This window comes from Balaenoptera physalus, assembly GCF_965194825.1.
Source record: "Balaenoptera physalus genome assembly, chromosome: 2".
Taxonomy (NCBI): Eukaryota; Metazoa; Chordata; class Mammalia; order Artiodactyla; family Balaenopteridae; genus Balaenoptera; species Balaenoptera physalus.
The window spans coordinates 49,430,064-49,442,703 of record NC_138883.1 but is presented as its reverse complement, the minus strand read 5'-3'; the positions used below and the strand labels follow the sequence as shown (position 1 = coordinate 49,442,703).

Below are 12,640 nucleotides of genomic sequence, written 5' to 3'. Positions count from 1 at the left end.
GATGAAAATATTCTGGAATTAGATTGTAGTGATGGTTGCACAAGTCTGTGAGTACTATACTAAAACCCACTGAATTGTAAACTTTGAAACGGTGAATTTTAAAAGGGTGAGTGAATTACATCTCAATAAAGCAACTGCTTAAGAAATCAACCTCAAAGTCTTTTTGATCAATGAAGCAGGGTTTCAGCTATATAAAATCTAAATAAAATTTGAAATGTAGGCAATTCTCTTTTCAGTATAAGCTAATAGAAATCATGAAAGAAAGACTATGAGCCTTTGTTTCTTTCTTAGTAAAAATGGGATAACCATAGCACCCACATCATCGAGTTGTTGTGAGGATTAACTGGCTCAGTATATGTACAATGTTTACAACAGTGTTGGCATATCTTAGGTGCCCAGTAAATCATTGGTTCTTATTGCATGAACACTATGGTACCACTGATATAAAGGTGGAAAACAGGGATACGTATATTTATAGTAAGACTATAAAGAAATGCGTGGAGGTGATAAATACAAATTCAGGACAGAGTCACCTCTGATAACGGGGAAGGGAATGTCCCTGGGGAGGCACACACTAGGAGCATCATTTGTCTGTATAGTGTGTTATCTCTTGAGTCCTGTAGCTCAAACATCACCTCCCCTGAGATGCTGTCCTTGACTGCCCTGCCCCAGGTGAGACCATCAGTCACACTCAGACAGCACCTTCATCTACCCCTGCCTCAGCACTCATTCTTCCATGGCTGTGTCCCCACCGGAGCTCCTTGATGGCAAGGTCAGGCCCGCTGGACAATGGCTGAATATTGAGGAATGAACATAATGCTTAGAAAACCATCCTGTAGGATGATGAAATCATGGGACTGATTTGTTACCAGCAGTGTTGCAAAGTTAGGAATCAAGAGAGGACAATTAACACTCTGTAGCAAGTTATTTGGTAATTAATTAAAATATTCCGGATGCATCTAACATGTGCAAGGCACTGGTCTAGGCCCTGCTGTACAAACACAAACAGGACAAGGGACATAAGATCTAGTGCAGGCAAGACTTGCACATATGATCTGTATCTGGTAAGAAAAATGGCCAAAGAAGGGTACCAACCAAATGCTATGGGAAAATCTTGAGAGATTCATTTTTTTCACCCCCAAATGAGAATAATGCAACACATTTTAGAGAACAAGAACTAAGCTTTCAATTGAAGTATATAGCTTTTAGCAACATTTCATATAAAAATATTTTCAATGGAAATACATAGCTTTTAACAAAAATTTATATTTCATTGTAATTTAAAGAAACACCTAAAAGAACAATCTATTTCGAATATATATGTTCTTATACAATTTATTCTTTTTAAAAAGTCCCCTTAGCTAATCTTATCATTGTACAGTCCATGCCTTCATTCAGGCCCTGAAAGGTAGTATTTTCCTTCCTGATTAATAGCTTGCTCCAAGATGCCATTTCCTAAATTTTACTCCCACAAGGCTCTATCGTTAATGTTAGAAAAATGAATATCTAGCTATACCAAATTAAATTCTCCAATTGTTGCACATGCAGAGGTTTTCAGGGTTAAACTGGATGTCTGGCAGCTTAGGGAAGGACCATCACATGGGCAGTGTCTGCCATGTGAAGGTTTGACTGCAAGTGATATAGAGGTCGCGCAGCTCTGTCCCCGAAGGCCTGTCCTGAGAATTCTCATCTCACAGACTTTACAGACAGGAGCCACATTCAATGTAACAGTCTAGGAAGAGAGCCACTAATGCTTTTCCCCAGTGAGAATGACAGCAGGGTGCTGAGCACGTCTTCCCTCATATTTTCAAGAGCCGTTCTCAACAGAGCACTGTTAAGAAAGTTCATGCATTTGTCTGTCTGCCTGTCCATCCATCAAATCCTTCTACTGAGTGTGTCCTATGTCAAAGTCATTGGTTAGTTAGTAGGGACACGAAGACCAGCATGACCCCAGACTGCCCTGGAGAAGCTGGTGATCCAGGAGAGGGGGCAGGCATGAGAACTTACATAAATGCAAAAAAGTGTTATGGTGCTGTGAGAGGTGTGCGTCAGGCTACTGTGGACTTAACAGAATGCAGTGCCTGGTTCTACTTTGGGGGGTGTGGGTTAAGAGAGCGTCAGGAGGTAAAAGCTCAAGAGCTGTAGCATTCCCAGCGAGCAAAGGCGTGGAGGGGTGAGATGGCCCCGCTTGGTTGGGAACTATGAGCCTTTCAGCATGGCTGCAGCAGAGCAGTGAGGAGACCTGGTCCAGAGATGTCTTGATGTTTTCTCTACTTCCCGTAGTAAGCAGAACCATCACTGATCAAGTTGTTGCTAAATTTCTTAAATGAGTAGCATAGGCATTATTCTTGCTTTTATTCTGCTGGCTTTCAGAAAAGGTCAGAACTCTCAGCTCCTTAGCAGTACCATTTCCCTGGAACCCAGTGATACGCAAGGCAAGCCTGCCTTTAAAATCCATTGCAGAATGCTACTTACCCTAAAGTTTTAACTCTTTGATATATCATCATTAAAACAGTGCTCCACTACTTCAAAAAGCCTCAGAGATTGTTGATTTTGGCACAATCAACAAACGCAAAAGCAAAGCAAAGGGCTGGGTTGGACTCTGAATCCACAAATTAAAAGTCATCCCGTCTCAGTCTTATCATTTACGTTAACTTAGTTTAGTGTAAGCGCCATGATGGGCTTTTCTTATTCTTTCATCAAGACTGAAAAGACTATACTGGGTCTCACTGTGACTTAGCAGCTAGAAGGTGTACATGCTGTGGAGCGCTGCCCTTCCTAAGCCTCCCAGACACACTCATTACAGTGCTGCCAACATTGATCAGAGCAACTTGGGAATGGCCTTCAGGAAGAGGTGCCATCCCTTTTTATTTTCATTGACTCATTCAACACACACACACACACACACACACACACACACAGAGTGAGCACTTACTCTGGGGTAGACACTGTTCTGTGTATTGGAACTCATTTGGTGAACAAAATGAGTTCCTGCCCTCATCGAACACATATTCTGCTGAGAGGCAAGAGAACAAAGCTATATCTGTATCTAATATATGACATTATATAGATATAGATCTCTATCTCTTTCTATCCATCTATCTATCCATCCATCTATCCATCTAGCTCTCTATCCATGATGTCAGGTAGTGACAAGTGCCTTGAAGAAAAATAGAGTGAGGTAAGGGGAAAGAGAGGAGAGAGAGAAAGTGAGTGTGTACGTGGGCAAGTAGTGAGGGGTCACAGGGAGGGCCCTTCTCAGAAGGTACCCTTTAAACAGAGATCTGAATAAAGCCAGGAAGCAAATCATGTGACAATTTGGGAGAAAACCAATCCGCGGAGAGGGAATGTGCTTAGCAAGTGTGAGAAGTGTCAAAAAGATGAGCGTGGCTGGAGAGGGGTGTGGTGGGACAAGGGGAGTGGAAGAAGGGTTCACAGTGAAGGGCTAGGTCATGTAAGGTTTTGTAGGTAAGGAGTTCTTGAAAGTAACTGATGGAGAGCCATTAGACCAACTGATATTACCTGATTTACCATTTACATAAAATAGTTATTATAACCATATAACCACAGGGAACCCTCCCCGTGGAAGACTGTATTTTTCAAAGATGGCCGTATCTATATATTTATCTCTTCCTAGATGTACTTCTAACAACGTGACCCACCAAGAGAAGTGGTCTATGTTCCCTCTCCTTGAAGCTAGAGAGGGGCTTGGGATTGTCCCAATCATTGCAGTATGACAGAAGTGATCTTATGTGCCTTCCAAGGCTAGGTCATAAAGAGGATAAAGCTTCCTTCTGCTTTGCTTCCAATCTCTCTCTCCCTCTCTTTCTCTTCTCTCTCTCCCTCTCTCTCTCCTCTCTCTCTCCCTCCTTCCCTCTCTGTCTCCAGAGATGCTCACCCATAGGAACCCACCTGCCAGGTTGTGAGGAAGCCCAGACCCCTTGGAGAAGCTGATGGAGAGGAACTGAGACTTCCTGCAAACAACCAGCACCGATGTGCCAGCCATATGTGTGAGGCTCCTTCGATATGGATTCTCTACCCCGACACAAGCCTTCAGATGACTTTGGTGCCAGCCAGCATCTGACTGCAACCTCGTGAGAGACTCTGAGCTGGAATCACGAAGCCAAGCCACTCCTGATTCCTGACCCACAGAAACTGTGAGAGATGACGAATTGTTTTTAGTCACTAAGTGGTGTCACTAAGTGCTAGATCATGTAAAGCCTTTGCAGGTCATGGTAAGGAGCCTGGATTTAATTCTAAGTATGATGGAAAGTCATTGGAAGGTTTTTAGTAAGGAACTGATATGATCTGATTTGCCAGTTACAAAAAATATTATCATAACCAGATAACTACAGGAAACCCTCTTTGTCCCTGAACATGTATCTATCTTTTCTCCTTCCTCCTGTCTCTTTATCTCATCTCTCTCACCTGTGCTCTCTCTTTAATGCCCCTCTCTCTTGTTGTTGCTCCTTTCCTTTCTCTCAGTTACTCGCATTCCCTCCCTCCTTGGCCTCCCCAGTGCCACTCAGAGGAGCTGTGATTCTCTTAGCCAAACCACCACTGTGGGGAAAGGATTGAAGAGGAATTTGGGGTGGGTGAGGTGAAGGCAGGCAGTTCTCACCTGGCAGGCCTCTGCTGCACATTGAGATGGAGAGATTTTTTTACAGAAAACACCCAGGAAGAGATGCATTCACCTAACTTGCCAGTGTGGGTGTAATTAGCAGAGGAGTAGAATGCAAATAGCTAAATCATCCTAAACTTGGACTGTTAGTGAGGTATAAATGGAGGCTCCCTGAAGAAAAGATAGAGCAGTCAAACAATCCGTACTTACGGTCTTTTTATCTAACAGGCACAAGGATCCAGCTACTGAATTCTATTAATACCTTACGTGGCTTGTCATTAAATTAATTCTCTCAACGTGTACTTTTCCGAAATCATTAGTATGGTGGAAAAAAGGCCTATAAATGTTGTAAAGCAAACTGCCAACTCCCTAACACTTGAGGAGACACTTTACAAATAACAAAAGAGCCAAGGTCTGTGAAAAAGATTAGGAATTGCTTTTTAGTTAATAAAGACTCTTCAAAACATTTTTACCCCCTGTTGTGTGTCTGCTGGAATTCCTCTTCTCAGGAGAATTAAATGTAATCATCAACAGTCTCGTCCCTTAGTATTTTGGCTATCGTTGCTATTAGCAACATTTAATTTGTGTTTAGTCCCTATGGATTTGATTTTGAATGGGAAGGAGACAGTGAGTCTGTTGCCTGAAGCAGCGTACTCTGATATATCATCACTCTTCAAGTGATACGAGTCCCCGATTTCAAAGCAGAGTTTTGACATAGGCACAGAGGTTGCCAAGATTCTATAATTCAGTTTAGCGGCTGCCACTATGCACTCAGACTCCGTTACTTAAGCAGATTCCTCTTTAACCCTCATTTTTGACCCCAGATACAGACATCGTTGGCTGTAAATCTCTAAGTGTTGAGAGTTAGGATTCACAGGTCACATCACTTTATTGATGCACAGTATAAGCCCCATACCTCATTCCTGACACTGATGGAGAGAACTTGTCATTTTACCATCTGTAGACTAAACAAACCAACAAAAAACTAAGAATTGAAAAGAATCTTGAAAAATACCTTGCACTAAGCACTCATTTCATATTTATGAAATGTTTTATTAATGATAATTAGATGAGCTTTATTTTAGGTACTCTCACACTATTTATCAGACTCTTAAGGGTCCCAAGATGAGTCAAGGTGTCAAGCCCATTTCCTCCCAAAGTCCTGAGGGAAATCATCTGTTTCTTCCTGGTACTTTCTTTTAAAGAGCTTAGTCTTTATGGAGCTGGGGAGGCTCTTATTGATGAGAAGCGATGCCCTGCACACACTGACAACAGGGGATGAGGCTTCATTCAATTCAAATGCAGAAAAGTTCATTCAACACTCAGTTTGTAGTTCATACTTCACACTCTTTGGGAGTGTCTCAGACACACAAGCTCAACTGCAAGATTGATCAGAACGAGTATTCTTAGGGATGAGAGGGGTTACAAATTATCACCTGAAGATAAAGACTATCAAATGTACAGGAAATATTTATGGACAAAAATGAATCTACAAGCGTCCGCTTTCTTAAAATCTTTAATAAAAGAAGTTGTCAGTTTAATCAGCCATCATCTCTAAAGATAGATGAATGGTCAACCTGAATTTTAAAAATTCATTATCTTAAAATTTAGTAATTGAAGTCCAGGGACCATCACAGAATTAGTTCATCTTTCTCTAGAAAGAAGTTTGACATCATTTTGAGAGTATGATTTATGACTCACACAGAAAAGAAAGGATTAAACCTTATTTGTACTCATTCGGCATATTACTTTGAAGTTACCATAAGTTATTTCATTAGGTCTAAATGCCATCGATCCTAAGAAGCACCATCATTTTATGTTCCAGTAAGAAAGAAAAGCATTGCCAGTTAAACTATGAAGCAATTGTTTTAAATCATATTGATTGTAAGTCATATCCTGATTGCAGAAATGATAAAATGTGAAAAAAAATGTGTGTGGTAGGCAGAATAATGGCCCCCAAACATGTCCACAACCTGATCTCCAGAACGCACAAACATGTTAGGTATTCATATAGATGAATACATGCAGATGGAATTAACGTTGCTAATCAGAAGATGGGGAGATTATTCTGGATTATAATCACAAAGGTCCTTGAAGTGGAAGACAGAGGCAGAAGAGTCAGAGGGAGATATGATTACAGAAGAATCGTCAGAGAGGAGCAAGGTTGTTGGCTTTGAAGATGGAGGAAGGAACTATGAGTGAAGAAGTGTGGGTGGCCTCTAGAAGCTAGAGAAGGCAAGGAAACAGATTTCCCTCTAGAGCCTCCAGAAAGAATGCAGCCCTGCTGACACCCTGATTTTAGCCCAGAGAGATCTGTATCGAACTTCTAACCTACGGAACTGTAAAAGGTAATAAACCTGTGATTGTTCAAACCACCAAGTTTGTATAATTTTTTTTTTTTTAGTGAGAAGTTGTCGTTTATTTTTTTTTAATTAATTTTTTTTTTTTTCGGTCGTGCGGCATGTGAGATCTGAGTTCCCCGACCAAGGATCGAACCTGTGCCCCCTGCAGTGGAAGTGCGGAGTCCTAACCACAGGACCGCCAGGGAATTCCTGAGTTTGTGTAATTTTTTATGGCAGGGATAGGAAGCTAATACAATGTACATCTTAGAATCCATGAATATAACTTGTACAAATTTGAAATTATAATATTTATATTTTACTAGATATATAAATTCGTGAGACTTATTCAATTGTTATTCATAAACAATTTTAGACAAGCCTGAAAAGCTTAATTATGCACTCCATTCCCATAGGGGACAACCTTCATTAGGATGTATAAATTCAGATAAATATGTTCAGGAACCAACCTCACTACTCAACATTTCACTTGTCTCTGATGTTTTGCTCACTTCTATTTATTACAGACGTGGAAAAAAACCCTTTACAATGGGACAAAGTAATGCCTATGCATTCATAATCCCTGATCCAGCTAAAAAATTAGAATATTCCAGAGTATTAAAACCTCTCTAACCAGACCAGACATTAGTTTTTAGTCAGTGAATCTTTATCATGTAATGGAATGAAAAACATTAATTGGTATTTATTTGGTTTCAAAAATTTTTAAATATCAAATTGTTTGTGTTAGCCCTCAGTCTAGCACATAATACATTCATTCTATACACATGTATAGTTTGCAACTGTACTACCTAAATCCAAAGCTGAATTTCTAAAAACAAAATAAACAAACTAATCTTTGAATAATCCCCAGCACCAGGTCTACTATACTCTAGATCCCAGATCTCATAATCTCATGTATAAAACCTTGACATTAAACAAACGAGTCCAACATTTTTCAGGCAATTTGGAAATGTCACCTCACATGGGCACAGTGAGCTATCCCTCAGGGGGCACAGCACTCTGAATACAAAATAGATGACCTAAGCATTGGTTTGGAGCACCAGCTCAGCAAACCATCAAAGAAAATTATTATTTTGTTATTCTTATGTCATTATCCTTCGAGTTTCACAATTCCAGGAAGGATCTTAATTGTGGCTGGTCCAAGATCTTGTTTTTTCTGGCCAACAGTTTTTTTCTTTTTATTTCTTTGTTTCCTCTATCATTGTTGTCTTGTCATACATAATGCAATTTTCCCAACCCTTTCCCTGATCCTCTTCAAATCGAAGGTCAGTGTTTCCAGCTTCTGGGATCAAGAAGCAAATATTTATTACAGTGAAATAGAGATTTAAGGCAATATTTTGTACCTTAATATTCATCTGGCTTGGCTTAGCTTCTGCCCATCAGATAAAAAAATGAGTAAATGAACCCACTTCCCATTCATTAACAGAATCATTCTGGAGATGTTCATTTTTTGGAGCACTTATTGATAAGGCTCTTTGGGCAGCCAGCATGGGGTTTCAGACATATTATACCTGCATGGCCATTGATGCTGTGCTCTAAGTCTTCTGATCCTTATTTCATCACCCTAAACCACCGCCCCCCACACTTTGACAGAAATTGCTGCTCACACTTTCAATGGGAAGCAAATTGCTTGGGTGGTCTCAACAGCAAATGACTGAACTAATGAATTGTTCTATTACTGTTATTAGCCTGATTATTAGAAGTGCTGCTCATTTTACAGAATTGAAATGTTTCTGTTTTCTAAAATAACCCAAAGAAATTTACAAATATTCTTTTATCTGTCTTCAGGAAGGTTATAATGCAAGTCACACTATTTCCTCTTAAAGATGAAAGGATTTGTTTTCTGGGAAGTCATAATAATTAATATTACTAAAACTTGAGTCCCCTATCTTTTAGAGTAATAGTCTATCTGCTAAAATAAAATACATTAAATTAAAAATACTGCTTTGTCATATTTGAAATGTTTTTCTTAGATTTTATCTTTAAAATCTGCTTGTCAACTGTTCATTTGTGACCCGTTGAAAATATGACATACAGGACATGGGCAGAATAGCATTGCACATCAGCAAATTTCAGAAGGTATGAAAATCATGTTTTATTTTTGTTAAAAAGCCAAAATCATGGTCTTTTAATCTGAATTTATTCATCTTTCTTCTAGTAATATAGTCTGTTGACTAAAAAATCACCAAGCTTAAAAATCTATAAATTAAAAAAATTCTTTTGAGACCAAAACAATTTGTACAGGCTAAACCATCTCTCTGGAATTCAGTTAGAAAGAAGAGGTGGGTTGGAAAAGATGTCGACAGAGCCAAGTTGATACGCAAGGTTATCCGCTAAAGATCAATTCAAGATAATTTACTCAGAGGAGAGAAAGTTGGGCCCTGATTCCAAGACAATTTACTCTGATTTTAAATTAAATTCTAACAAACTTGATTATTTTGTTTCAAAGTCTATGGCTCATTGAAAGTAACGTTTCTATAAACAGATTACAGCAAGAGACAACAGTTGATAGCCTAGTAAAGAGACTTGAAAAACAAGTGAAAATGAAGAAAAGTCCCATGGTGATCTAGGGGCCTGGGCTAGCACATTTCAACCTTCCTCAGTACGGCTGAGAGGGTCCTGGACTTACAGCACAACACAGTCTTGCACTGGAACTGAGAGCTGAAACGCTAGTCTAGTCCAGACATAACCACTTATTATCTGAGTGCCCTTGAGCTAGTTACTGAGGTGCTATGAGTCTCACATCCACCTAATGGGAAGAGTTATTCCTGCGTTGCCTATTCTATCAGTGTTACAGGTTGGGAAGACTAAATGAGATCACGTATGTATTAGGTTATTGATTCAGCTGCATGTGAATTCTTTCCACGAGAGTAAAGACTGTATTTCTTAGCCTCTGGGTGTGGCCCTAGAACTAACTCTGGCCATGGTGGTGGTGAGAATGCAGGTGTGGTGGTGAGCAATCCTGGGCCGTGAGGATGATGGCAGCAAGACCAAAGGGACCTACATTCCTGATGCCTCCTTCAGCAGAACAGGTACACTCAGCTCAGACTTTTATGTAAAAGAAGAAAATTTCCATCATGTTTAAGTGCCTTCAATTCAGCTGCATGTGGTGTGTCTCTATCACACTAAATCTGAATGACCTATGCCCTGAAAGTTCTGGATGGGATTTGTTATAAGATGTTTGAAGAATAAGAAAACTATTGCTGTTTCTTAAGCTTAAAAATTATACTCTTAGCTCTCCACATACAAGTAAGAATTCTTGTGATGATTTGCATTTTTCTTTGGAGATCTTAGTAGGAAACAAGGATTTTGGGACCCATGGGCTGACTGCACAGGTCTCCAAGTTCTGTAGGGCAGGTCAGAATGTGTTTGTTTGTTTTTTTAATAAATGTATTTATTTTATTTATTTATTTTTGGCTGCGTTGGGTCTTCATTGCTGCCCGCGGGCTTTCTCTAGTTGCGGCGAGCGGGGGCTACTCTTCGTTGTGGTGCACGGGCTTCTCATTGCGGTGGCTTCTCTTGTCACGGAGCATGGGCTCTAGGAGCACGGGCTTCAGTAGTTGTGGCACATGGGCTCAGTAGTTGTGGCTCGTGGGTTCTAAAGTGCAGGCTCAGTAGTTGTGGCACACGGGCTTAGTTGCTCCACGGCATGTGGGATCTTCCCAGACCAGGGCTCGAACCCATGTCCCCTGCACTGGCAGGCAGATTCTTAACCACTGAGCCACTTGGGAAGTCCCCCAGAATGTGTTTTTAAGGAAGAAGTGATGAAATGGAGGCTAAGTTGGCTAGGCCTAGGACCAGCCCAATATTAGCCCAAAGCCCATCCTCCCCATAATGGTTTTTGGGAAATCAGCTCTTTCCTCCAAGGAGGGAAACAGTGGAGCACAGAAGATCAGAGATGAGAAGAAGGGCTGGGGTTTTTCATTTCCCCTAAACACTACTTCTACAACTTTGCCTGATGTTACCATGGTTACCACATGACTTTTGAATTAAGTTCTACAGAAAGAGCAGTTGTGGACACCATAAGCATAGCGTTTACCCAGGTGCCTTCGTTAGTAATAGGAAATTACAGGCCATCTGCTAAAAATACATGATGGGGTAGTCTTGTCTTTCAACATTTACTTTCGATTGTTCACCACAAATTGGGGACATAGAATTAGGGGCACAATGAGAAGAACGGGAAAAAATACAGCTTTACTAGGGAATTTAATATTCCTCTAGCTACAGATATCAGTGCAGTTTCTTTAGAATACTGGTTACTAGCAAGGCTCTAAAACCAGGTTCCAAATAATTCATTAAGCAGAAAATGTGGAATAAATTCTGTAAAAGAAATGTTTTGTCACAGTTTCAAGATTTTTATGGCTCTTTCACTCAAAAAAAAATTCCACTAAACTGGAATACACAGGTGAATCACCTCCTGCCTGGAAAACTTCAGAATTTGTAATGGGTTTTCTAGCTTTCTGTTTCTTTCTTCTATAAAGAAAAATGCACTTGACTGGCAGGATAGTCTTCAGAAAGCATTTTTATCATATTACTTACCTGCCAAGAGTCTAAATATTATTATTTTGTTTGGTCAATTCTCATTCTCTAGACTACCCTTCGAAGTCCTATATCAGCCAATCTTCCTGTTACCACCTTGCCAACCTCTTTATTCCTTCATTACTTCTTAGGTCAACATCATAACATTCTCTGCACATATCATACTTTTCTTATTTTTTATAGAACCATACAGTATATGTTCTTTTGTGTCAGTTGCTTTTCCTCAACATCAAGTTTTTGAGATTCATTCGTTCTGCTGCACGTTCATTCCTTTGTGTTGATGAGTAGTACTCCACTATGTGGATATTCTACAATTGTTTATCCATGCTCCTATTCATAGACATTTGAGTTGTGTCCAGTTTTAGGTTATTATGAATATGACTACTATGAATATTCTTGCACAAGTCTTTTGTAGACATATGTTTTCATTATTCGTCGGTAAATGCCTAAGAGTGGTATTATTGATTCATAGTGTAAGAGTGATCAATTCATTATTGATTCATGTTTAAATCTATGAGAAATTGTCAGCTTTCCAAAAATCATTTATTCGCCCACCAGTGATGGATGAAATTTCTAATTGCTTCATACCTTTGCTAGTATTTGGTATTGTCAGTCTTTTTAATTATATAAAAATTATATAAAACATAATATAATGTAAAAAATAATTATAATGTATAATATAATATAAAATGGTATCTTATTGTGGTTTTAATTCACATTTATTTAATGATTAATGATGTTGAGTACTTTTTCATGTGCTTAATGGCCATTCCTCTATTTTCTTTGGTAAAGTGTCTATTCAAGTATTTTGTCATTTTAAAATTGGATTGTTTGCTTTTTGTTGCAGGAATATATATACCAGATTCAAGTTCTTTGATATATGTTTTATTTTTTCCTAGTCTACATCTTGATGCCTTTTGATTTGTAGAAAAATTTAAAATTTTGATGACATTAATTTATATATTTTTTCTTTTATGGTTAGCACTTTTTGTGTCCTCTTTAAGAAATTTTTGCTTTTTCAAAACTGAAAATATATTCTTCTATGTTTTCTTCTAGAAGCTTTACGGTTCCAACTTATACTTTTAGGTCTATGATCCAATTCAAATTACTGGGAATATCC

At 39.1% G+C, this 12,640-nt stretch overlaps 1 protein-coding gene across 10 annotated transcripts in view; it reads right to left on the bottom strand.

Moving 5' to 3' along the window:
* The window catches only part of TRIM9 (tripartite motif containing 9), a 103,760-nt gene that overhangs the window by 68,051 nt on the left and 23,069 nt on the right, over positions 1 to 12,640 (bottom strand). The window lies entirely within an intron of this gene.